Raw genomic sequence first — 11607 nt, 5'->3', positions numbered from 1 at the left:
TGGACGCGTGGAGCAATTCACTTTAGCTCCCTAAGGCTTAGCGTCTTCATCTTTGTGTGGGGGGACAGTGTGCCAGCCTCCCGTAGATCACCTAGGACTTCCCATTCCCACGCAGAGCTGTAGATGAGAAATGCCTGCAGGCGCTGGACAGAGAACATGAATAGGTCTGAGTGAAGTGGTGTGAGGCTACAGGGAGTGGGGGGGACTGTGGAGAATGGGGGAACATAGGACCGGCCAAAGGGGGCGGCTCCAGCCAAGCCAGGTGTTCCAAGCTTTTGGAAGCTGTAACATGTTTTCCAAGAGACACCAGAAATCCTGGTTTTTATATGATAGGTTCCAATTTTTAAAAAAATATTTATTTATTAATTTGAGATGGAGAGTTAGACAGTGAGAGGGAGAGACAGAGAGAAAAGTCTTCCGTTGGTTCACCCCCCAAATGGCCACAATGGCCAGAGTTGGGCTGATCTGAAGCCAGGAGCCAGGTGCTTCTTCCTGGTCTCCCACACAGGTACAGGGGCCCAAGCACTTGGGCCATTTTCCACTGCTTTCCCAGGCCACAGCAGAGAGCTGAATTGAAAGAGGTGTAGCTGGGACTAGAACTGGCACCCATATGGGATGCTGGTGTCACAGGCAGAAGACTAACCTACTGCGCCATGGCACCAGCCCGGATAGGTTCCAATTTTGGCATGTCTAACACAAGGGAAATTTTTTTTTGACAGGCAGAGTGGACAGTGAAAGAGAGAGACAGAGAGAAAGGTCATCCTTTACCATTGGTTCACCCTCCAATGGCCGCTGTGCCTGGCGCACTGCGGCAGGAGCACCACGCTGATCCGAAATCAGGAGCCAGGTACTTATCCTGGTCCCCCATGGGGTGCAGGGCCCAAGTACTTGGGCCATCCTTCACTGCACTCCTGGGCCACAGCAGAGAGCTGGCCTGGAAGAGGAGCAACCGGGACAGAATCTGGCACCCCGACCTGGACTAGAACCCGGTGTGCCGGCGCTGCAGGCGGAGGATTAGCCTAGTGAGCCGTGGCACCGGCCCACAAGATCAAATTTTTAAAAGATTTGTTCTATTGACTTGAAAGGCAGAATTACAGAGAGAGAGAGAGAGAGAGAGAGAGATACAGAGAGAGAGAGAGACAGAGGGCGAGACATGGAGAGAAAGACAGATCTTTCCTCTGCTGTTTCACTTCCCAAGAGCTGCAATGGCTGGAGGCTGGGCCAGGTCAAAGCCAGGAGTCCGGAACTCCGTCTGGATTGCCCACATGGGTGGCAGGGGGCCAGGCACTTGGGACACCTTCTGCTGCTTTTCCCAAGCACGTTAGCAGGGAGCTGAATTGGAAGCAGAGCAGTGGGGACTCGAAGTGGCACCCACGTGGGAGGCTGGCATTGCAGGTGGCTTAACCTGCTGCACCACAAGTTCAAATGTTTAACAAATGCTATGTGAGTCCAACAAAAGGCCATGTCCAGTTTGTCTTATCAGGGCTCGTGTCCCTAATGTCCTGTCCTGGGCTCAGTAAGCACTCGGGCATTGCACCTGATGCACTGCAAAGTGTTTGCGTTCCTCCTCAGATGAGCTGTTCCATGAGTCTCAGCTCCGTCTGTCTAGGGATACGTGACAAGTGGGATAAAGCTGCGGCTCTCCTGGCTCCTGGCCTCTGAGCATCTCATCGGCTCTTCTCACTACCTGCTCCCACCCCCTGACCCCAAGGGATGGCTCTGGTAGGGTTCTCCAGGAGGGAGATGTTTTGCCAGCAAGTAAGAACAGCAGACAGCAATATTGGAGACGTGTATGGTAACGTATTCTGTTGCTTCTCTGAGATTCAAATTTTACTGGGCATTGTTTATTGTGTCTGGCACCCCTCCATCGAGGGGACACTCAGCAAAGCCCAGCATTTTCTGTTGTCACCTGGTGAGGAGCATATGGGGGAACTCTACTGACATCTAGTGGCAGAGGGCAAGAATGCTGCTAAGGGGCCAAGGTGGCCGCCTGCATCCTTGACCGGCATCCCAGACCCCAGACTCCAGCACAAGTCTGAGTCCCGGCTGCCCTGTTCCAGTGCAGCTCCCTGCTAATGCACCTGGGAAAGCAACGGAAGATGGCCCAAGTGCTTGGGGCCTTGCCACTCATACGGGAGACCAGGATGGAGCTCCAGGCTCCTGGTTTTGGCCTGGACCAGCTCCAGCGATGGCAGGCATTTGGGTAGTGTCCCAGTGGATGGATGATTTCCCTTCTCCATCACTCTGCTTTTCAAATAAATGAACCAATATTCATCTATCTATCTATCTATCTATCTATCTATCTATCATCTATCTAACTATCTATAAAGAATACTGCCAGATATCCTATAAGGCACAGGACACCCCTGCCACAGTGATCACCCAGCTCCAGATGTTAACTCAGGTTGAGAAGCGCTGGTGTAGACCAGGCTCCACCCCTTCAGGGCAGACTCGATGCTGGGGGTGAGAGAGCCTTATAGTGACAATGAGTCCCCCTGGGATAGGGCGTGGTGACAGCCTCCAGCCCCTGGGCTTCTCCCACGAGCAGGTGACAGGGAGGAATGGGACTGGGAGCTCTGGCCACCAAGAAAGAGGCACAAAAAGAGAAGGCGCTGGGGCGCCTGGGCCGCTGCAGCCCCCGTGCAGATCCTACAGAAGCCGGAGGCATCAGAGACCCGGGGGTGAGTTGGAACCGGGTCCAGCTGAGACTTGCACGATCCTGGATCCCGACTTTCCGTGTGCGGCAGAACCACAGGGCCAGAGGGCCACGGAGCGAGAAGGCGGCCTCGCAGGGTGCAGTACTGCCCGGGTCTCCTCGGCCCTGCTTCTGCGGGATGCTGCCCCCTGCTGGATGCACCTGCGCCCTGCAGGGTCCGGTCTGGCTGAGGAGACTCTTCTAGGAGGTGACAGTTTCTTACTGGTTCACTTTCCAAATGCCCACGACAGCCAGGGCTTGGAACTCAACATGAGTCTCCCACGTGGGTGGCAGGGACCCAGGTACTTGAGCCATCAAGCTGCCTCCCCCGGTGTGCATTAGCAGGAAGTGGGATCAGACACAGAGCCAGGACGGGACCCAGGCAGTCTGATACGGGGTGCAGGTGTCCCAAGTGACATCTGTTGTGCCATTGCCTGACTCCGCCCACCCGCCATGTGCTTCACCAAAGACTCTTCATAAGTATGAATTCGGAACTTGTTTGCACCCAAATATGCTTATCTTAAAAAAAAAAGATTTATTTATCCATTGGAAAGGCAGAGTAACAGAGAGGCAGAGGCAGAGAGGAGAGGGAGGGAGGGAGGGAGAGAGAAAAAGAGAGAGAGAGGTCTTCCATCTGCTGCTTCACTCCCCAGATGGCTGCAATGGTGGGAGCTGCGCCAATCCGGAGCCAGGAGCCAGGAGCTTCTTCCGGGTCTCTCACGTGGGTGCAGGGGCCCAAGGACTTGGGCCATCCTCTACTACTTTCCCAAGCCATAGCAGAGAGCTGGATCAGAAGTGGAGCAGCTGGGACTCGAACCGGTGTCCATACAGGTTGCTGGCGCTGCAGGCAGTGGCTTTACCCGCTATGCCACAGCACTGCCCCCTGCTTATCTTTTAATTCAGGTTTCCATGAGCATTCTGAAGTACCTTTGTATTTTCACCAAACTGTTGCTATATTTTTGCCTTTAAAATCCTGGCATACAGTTATCTTTTTAAAAAGTTAGTTAGGGGTCGGCCCCGCGGCCCAATAGGCTAATCCTCTGGCTGTGGCGCCGGCACACCAGGTTCTAGTCCTGGTTGGGGTGCCGGATTCTGTCCCAGTTGCCCCTCTTCCAGGCCAGCTCTCTGCTATGGCCCAGGAGTGCAGTGGAGGATGGCCCAAGTGCTTGGGCCCTGCACCCTCATGGGAGACCAGGAGAAGCACCTGGCTCCTGGCTTCGGATCAGTGTGGTGCGCTGGCCACAGCGCGCTGGCTGCAGCGGCCATTGGAGGGTGAACCAACGGCAAAAAGGAAGACCTTTCTCTCTCTCTCTCACTGTCCACTCTGCCTGTCAAAAAAAAAAAAAAAAAAGTTAGTTAGGAATAGGTGTTGTGGCACAGTCTACACCACTGAAGAGGTGCCTGCCTTGGAGAATGCACTGAAACCACCCTCCCCCACCCCCGACCCCGCCGCCCTGTGAGACAGAGCTGGGGCGAGGCCTGCTCTGAGTAGGAATATAGGAAAGGGCCTCCTTCCTTCTCCCCAGGGCCCTCCCCTCCCCCACGCCTTGATGAGGCCTGGAGTGTCACAGGTTAGACCCTGAGTGTCCACATCAGGCCTGGGAGGAAAGGACTGGCAAGTGCCCAGGGCGGCGGCGTGGAAGGTCAGAGAAGCCCAGAGCCTCCCGGTCTCCCCAGGGTGTCAGCTCCAGGGTACCAGAGTGGGTCAGGAGCCCACTCGTCAGTGCGGACAAGCATCAGAGTCCCAGGCTGAAGTACCCTGACCCCTCGAGGGTGCACGTCCCCCCAGGGAGCTGGATGTTGGGCCTTCCTCATGTCAAACACACCGGGGCTCCCCGCCTTTCCAGAGGGGCTCTCCCAGGGAGAGGGTGCCGCGATCATGGGAAATCCAATCCGGGTGTGAAGTCAGCCCATTTTCCCTCGGGGGCCACCTCCTCGAAGGGTTCCCGGCTTTGTTTTACCTGTGTTCGTGCACAATATGCGCCCCCATTTTTAGAGGCAGGTTTATGAAGCTTCTGAGATTGCACTGATACGTAGCCTTTCTGAAACCATTATACTGTATTTTTAAAAAAGGTTTATTTATTTATTTGAAAGGCAGAGAGAGAGAGAGAGAAAGAGAGAGAGAGAGAGAGAATTTCCATTCACTGGTTCACTCCCCAGATGACCACAATGGCTGGGGTTGGTCCTGGCCGAAGCCAGGAGCCTGGAACTCCATCCGAGTCTCCTGTATGAGTGATAAGGGCCCAAGTACTTGGGGCATCTTCCATTGCTTTCCCAGGTGCATTGGCAGGGAACTGGATTGGAAGCAGCTCAGCTGGGACTCCAACTGGCACCCATATGGGATGACAGCATCACAGGTAGTGGCTTAACCTGCTTGCCACAACTTTTGTTCCTATACTAATTTTAAAAAAAATAGACTTGATATTTTAAAGCAGCTTTCAGTTCACAGCAATATTGTGCAGGAAGTATAGAGATTTCCCCAAACTCCCTGCCTCTATGTGTGTGTACCCTCCTGCACGGTCACATCTCCCACCAGAGGGTGCGTCTGTTAGAAGTGATAAACCTGCATCCACACGTCACTACCGCCCAAAGTCTATAGCTTATGTAAAGGTGTTGAATGCTCTCTGAGCTTTGACAAATGTACGGTGACACGCGTCCACCGCTACAGTATCAGACAGAGGAGTCTCGCTGTCCTGAGAGTCCTCTGTCCTCTGCCATCCCGCCGTCTCCATAGATCTGCCTTTTCCAGAATGTCATCGAGTTGGACTCACACACTCTGTGGTGCCACTGCACATCCAAGGCTGATTCAGCAGTGTGCTGTTGCGTAACCACAGATTCTTCAAAAGCGGTTTGGTGACGAAGAGCAGTTCGTGAACGTTGCAAGAAGTTGGTCGTGGCCGTCATCTGCAGGTTTGCAGCTGCCTCTGAAGCACTGGGCTCAACGTGGTTTGACCCATTGATGAGGCACTGTATTAGCCTTTCATTATTTTTCCCAGGTCCAGACACACTTGTATTTTTACTAAGGCTTATTTTTCTCTACTACTCCAAGATGGTTTTGATGGGTTTCTCCCCTCATTAGCGTTGTTAATCCATGGAAAACAGATAACTGACTCATCTTGCAGGCCCTGAAATTTCAAAAGTTTAAGGTTTTGTTAAAATTATTTTTGTTTACATATTTTATTTATTTGAAAGGCAGAGAGAGACAAACAGACAAAAGTCTCCCATTCACTGGTTCACTCCCCCAAATACCCACAAGAGCTGGATCTGGCTCAGGCCAAAGCCAGGAGCTAGGAAGTCAGTCCTGGGCTGCCAGTGGGTGGCGGGGACCCACGTACTTGAGCCATTGCCTAGTATCTCCCAGCATGCCTATTAGCAGGAAGCTGAAGTCCGGGGCAAACCTGGGACTCACCCAAGTACTCTGATACGGGATGTGAATGTCTTAACTGCTTGTCTGTAAAGTTAGATTTTTATTAGGCGCATAATTAGCTATTTTTTTTAAAAAAGATTTATTTGAAAGTCAGAATTACAGAAAGAGAAGAGGCAGAGAGAGAGAGGGGGAGAGAGAGAGAGAGAGAGATCTTTCATCCGTTGGTTCACTCCCCAGATGGCTGCAATGGCCAGAGCTGCACCGATCTGAAGCCAGGAGCCAGGAGCTTCCTCTGGGTCTCCCACGTGGGTGCAGGGGCCCAAGCACTTGGGCCAGCCTCCACTGTTATCCCAGGCCACAGCAGAGAGCTGGATTGGAGGAGGAGCAGCCAGGACTAGAACCGACGTCCATGTGGGATGCCGGTGCTTCAGGCCTGGGCTTTTGTTAATTTTAAAGGCAGAGTTACAGAGCGGCAGAGGCAGAGAGAGAGAGAAAGATCCTCCATCTGTTGGTTCACTCTCCAGATGGCTGCGATGGCTGGAGCTGTGCTGATCCGAAGCCAGGAGCCTGGAGTTTCTTCCAGGCAGGTCTCCCATGTGAGTGCAGGGGCCCAAGCACTTGGGCCATCTTCCACTGCTCTCCCAGGCTACAAGAGAGAGAGATGGATCGGAAGTGGCGCAGTCGGGACTTGAACTGGTGCCCATACGGGATGCCAATGTAGTAGGCAACTGCTTAACCTGCTATGCTACAATGCCAACCCCTGAAATGAATCTTAAAAAAAAAATAATAACAACCACCCTATCTTCTATTTTTTTCTTAAGCAAGGTAAGCATTTTCCAGAGATAAAGGAATCATTTGGCTGCTAAAAGAAAATATTGAGACTAAGTTCCTTTTTACTGTGGGATATAAGGCTCTTGGAGGAATAAGACTTTTCTGTCTACTTACCAGGCTTATTGGAAAGATCAAATGATTTAAGATGGCTGAACTGTTCCAGAAAGCGCCGTGTGAACATAGCCACGAGGAGCATTCCGCGTGTTTGCCGGAGTAATTCTGAACACGAGGGCTGGCAAGTTTTTCTGCAGAGGGCAGAGGGTAAGTGTTTCAGGCCTTGGGGACCCTGAGATTGCTGTCCCTCCTACGCAGCTCTGCCCTCACAGAGACAGCAGCCGCGGGACGACAGGACAGGAGTGGGGCTGTGCTGTTTGCAGAGGAGTTTTATTTATAACTGCTTGTGGCCACTCACTGTCGTTGGCAGACTCTCAGAGTCTAAAAGAGACGGCCAATTCCTTAGGATCCAAAGAACGGCGAACAAATTGCCCTTAAAAAGCCAGGGAGGCATTTGAGAGAAGTACCTGCTGAGCCCTGCCTGAGAGATGGCCACACAGTGCTGCTCACCTGAGAGGTGGCCGCACAGGGCTGCTCACCTGAGGGGCGGCCGCACAGCGCTGTCCGTCTTACCACCAGGTCGATTTGACTTGGGTGATGTGCATGTGGGGTCTGCCTTGTCACAGGTATCTGGAGCAACCATGAGTCATCTTTGGTTCTTTAGATATGCATTCCTTGTCTGTTCCTAGAAGTGGAGGAAAACCCACGAACGAATACACAAACCATCTGTGAGTGGCCTTCAAGAAGTTCGTGGAAAATGTGTATTGTGGGAAATGATGCATACACTTTAATATTTTTTTTTTTGCACCCAGGCAAGAATTTTGGCACAGTGATGAAGACATGGCTTAGACACCCACATCCCATGTAGAAGGCCTAGGTTCAAGTCTCACCGCTGCTTCTGATCCAGTTTCCTGCTAATCTACTCCCTGGGTGGCAACAGAAATGGCTCAAGGCTCTGGGTCCCTGCTACCCACTTGAGAAAGCCAGTGGAGTTCCAGGCTCCTGACTTGAGTCTGGCCCACCTCCTTCTACTGCAGGCATTTGGGACGTGAGCCAGTGAGTGGAAGATCTCTGTCTCTCTTTGTCTGCCTTTGTCTCTCTCTGTCTGCCTTTCAAATAAAATGAAACTAAATACATTTTAAAAACAAGTCAATTTTTTGCACTAAAATAAACTTTTTTAAAAAGATTTATTTTATTTATTTGAAAGACATAGTTACAGAGAGAGGTAGAGAGAGAAAGAGAGAGAGAGGGGTCTTCCATCCACTCCCCATATAGGCTCACGGCAGGAGCTGAGCCGATCTGAAGCCAGGAGCCAGGAGCTTCTTCTGGGTCTCCCATCTGGGCGCAGGGGCCCAAGCACTTGGGCCATCTTCCACTGCTTTCCCAGGCCATAGCAGAGAGCTGGATTGGAAGTGGAGCAGCCGAGACTCAAACCAGCACCTAAATGGGATGCTGGCACTGCAGGCGGCGGATTTAACCCAGTACACTTGGTTTAATTCCATTTTCTACAAGCTTCACCTTGGCATATGCTTGCCGTCGGGTTTCTTGCTAGGAATTTTTGGTACTTTGTAGAGGCGAGGGGATTCACACCATGGTCTGTGGGTATAAGCTGAGGTGGGACTAGAGTGTTGAGTGGGGAGCCACAGGTCGGGGGAGGGGGCAATCACACACCTGCCAAGGGCCGTGGAAGGATGTTAATGACGTTGAAGCCCTGTTGGGTCTGAGAGCCTGTGGCTGGGGTCTGATGACCTGCAACTGAGAACAAACTCTGCATGTGATGTGTCAAGGAACACAGAACACGAGGTGAGACTGTTCTAAATAAAACAAGGAAGCAATTAAAATGCAAGTCTTTAATGAAAATAATAATAATAAAAAACAGAATCTGCAGAAGCTGGACGTGGAGCCAGAGTTTGGGCTTCAGCGTCTGAAGTCTTCCCGGGCCGAGCACGGGGACGCACTGGCCTGCCCTTGCTGCACAGTCTCAGCTCCCGGTAAACAACCAGCTCCATAAATAACGGCCGAGGCGGGGCGGGGGCGGGGGCGGGGGGGGGGGGCAGATCTGCGCCTGCTGGGCTCGGGGTGAGGGTGTTTAATAATAGCCTTGACTTACCACAGCTCAGGCAGCAGCATCCTGCCCTGCAGAGCGGGCCTGTGGCTGGCCTCTGTGGTGGCAGCAGGTTAGACTGGATTTTTAGGCGAGATTCTGGCCATGAGAAACAGCACAGCAGGAGAGCTAAGCTGATGTGGGCCTCTGCTTCGAGTTCTGCCACTGAACAGTTTGTGACCTTGGCCAAGTTACTTAATTTCTGTGCATCTCAGTTTTCCTGGCGCTAAGGTCGCCTAGCAATCAAATGCAACGTAACTGGGAAGCACCAGAGATTGGTGTCAGCACAAGATAGAGACAGACACGGGTGCTATCACTGACCCAGACCCTCTCTTTGACCAATTTTGTTGGGCTCCTCTGAGCTGTCTTTTCAACTAGCCTTTGACCTTGACTCTATCCTGTCTTTGACCTGCACGGCCCAGTCTTGGCAAAGACTCCTGCTAAGTCATCTCCCCGCCCTTGTTATCCGGCCAGATTCCTTATCCATCACCTTTGAGGTGTAAGTCCTTGGCCTGCCCTTTGCAAAAATCCTGTTAGGTCTGTGTAGCAAGAATCGCCCTACCCTGATGTCTCCTCCCAGTAGTTTCCCACCTACGGATCCCCTCCCTCTGCTTCTTGCCTATAAATCCCCACTGGTCCTTGTCACACTTGGAGTTGAGCCCGACCTGTGTCCCTTGTTGCCATACCACCAGTGTTGTGATCTTGAATACTCTTCACACTCGGTGTCAGAATAATGTTGTTCAATCTGAACAAATAATTGAGAGGTTAACCCAGAAGAGAACCAAACACAATCGGGCAGAAAAATCCTCCACGGTCAACTCCACGCTATTCCAGCACCTGGACCAAAAGTCCATCCCAGGGCAGCTTCAGTAAGCACTTGTTTTCGTTTTGTTTACTTGAAAGTCAGACAGAGATAGAGAGGGAGCTCCTGTCCACCGGTTCACTCCCCAAATGCCCACAACAGCCAGGGTTGGGACAGGCTGAAGCCAGGAGTCCAGGACTCGGACTCTCCCACACGGGTGGCAGGAACCCATTAGGAGGAAGCTGGAGTTGGAATCTGATCCTGGATTCCAACCCAGGCACTCAGCGCAGAACGCAAAGCAGCGTCTTGACTGCTGTGCCAGACGCCGGCCCCCGGAGGTGTTTGTTGAATGGCTAATTGCTGAGTGCCCATGGGACAGCACAACTAACAGAAGCCTGCGTACGTAAGGGCTGAACCCGCGCCATTCCCTCAGCTCAGGAGGTGGAAGGTGTGGAGGAAGAAGGAAGCTGTGGGAGTCAGAGACCACGCTCAGCCCCAGGCCTGCCCTCACTCCCCCTCTGAGCCTTGTGCCCTCAATGTAAGAACAGGCTGGGGCCGGCGCTGTGGTACCGGGCTAAGCTGCTGCCTGCAACGCTGACATCTCATATGAGCACTAGTTCAAGTTCTAGCTGTTCCATTTCTGACCCAGCTGATGCTAACCCGCCTGGGAAAGCAGCGGCAGATGGCTCAGGTACTTGGGCCCCTGCGACCCATCGGGAGACCTGAATGGAGTTCTTGGTCCTGGCTTTGACCTGGCCCAGTCCTGGCAGCCATATGGGGAGTGAAACAGTGGATGGAAGATTCTCTCTCTCTCTGTATCTCCTTCTCTCTGTAACTCTGCCCTTCAAGTAAATAAATATTAGAAAAAAGAAAAAAGATGAACAGGCTGGGTTTGGTGAGAGTTTTTTTTTTTCCTTACTGCAATCTGTGAAAGCTCTGTATGCTGTCCACACAGCCACAACAGCAGTTCCAGGAAATTATAATCATCCTTACACTATGGGATGTTCTCTGATATTTTCTTGGCTGCTTTATTCTCTTCTAACTTATTTTAGATCCTTTTTAAAATGCTATTTATAGCCAAAGAAATCATATTTATTACTCAGCGATAGGTCACAAACTGAAATCATGTTTATTTATTCATTTTTTAAAAAGATTTATTTATTTATTTGAAAGAGTTACAGAGAGGCAGAGGCAGGGGCAGAGACAGAGAGAGAGAGAGAGAGAGAGAGAGAGAGGTCGGTCTTCCATCCGCTGGCTCACTCCCCAAGTGGCCACAACGGCAGGAGCTGCGCTGATCGAAGCCAGGAGCTTCTTCCAGGTCTCCCACGTGGGTGCAGGGGCCCAAGGACTTGGGCCATCTTCTACTCATTTCTCAGGCCATATCAGAGAATTGGATCAGCAGTGGAACAGCCAGCTCTCAAACCAGTGCCCATATGGGATGCCGGCACTGCAGGCAGCGGCTTTACCTGCTATGCCACAGCACCGGTCCCAAAATCATATTTATTACTCACCAATAGGTCACAAACTGAAATTCAGAACAACCCCTGGTAGGCGGGCCTGCCCTGCAGAGCGCCCCCTGGAGTCCTGCGCCGCCCGTGCGGTTCTGCCTCCACACCTCTGACTCCCCCACTCTGCAGTGCAGAGTGACCTCTGACTGCCCCACTCTGCAGAGGGAGGGAGCCCTCCTCCTCTCCCACCCTGACCCCTGCAGGAATTCAGGGAAGTGGAGGCGGGGAGGAGAGTCAGGGCTGAGC

General features: G+C 52.2%; 1 long non-coding RNA gene across 2 annotated transcripts; it reads right to left on the bottom strand.

Moving 5' to 3' along the window:
- Positions 1 to 6182: 6182 nt before the first annotated feature.
- LOC138850712 (uncharacterized) lies at positions 6183 to 9222 on the bottom strand. Of its 2 annotated transcripts, XR_011390845.1 has the most exons (5): positions 9058 to 9222; positions 8619 to 8702; positions 7487 to 7632; positions 7008 to 7138; positions 6183 to 6708 (listed from the first exon to the last, which is right to left on the bottom strand). It is a non-coding gene; the product is annotated as an uncharacterized lncRNA (long non-coding RNA). The 2 variants fall into 2 exon arrangements; XR_011390846.1 differs by lacking the exons at positions 6183 to 6708; positions 7008 to 7138; positions 7487 to 7632 and adding an exon at positions 8116 to 8348.
- Positions 9223 to 11607: the final 2385 nt, after the last annotated feature.

This window comes from Oryctolagus cuniculus, chromosome 7 (assembly GCF_964237555.1).
Source record: "Oryctolagus cuniculus chromosome 7, mOryCun1.1, whole genome shotgun sequence".
Classification (NCBI taxonomy): Eukaryota; Metazoa; Chordata; class Mammalia; order Lagomorpha; family Leporidae; genus Oryctolagus; species Oryctolagus cuniculus.
Note: the sequence above shows the minus strand (reverse complement) of the source record. Positions and strands in the feature narration are given on the sequence as shown.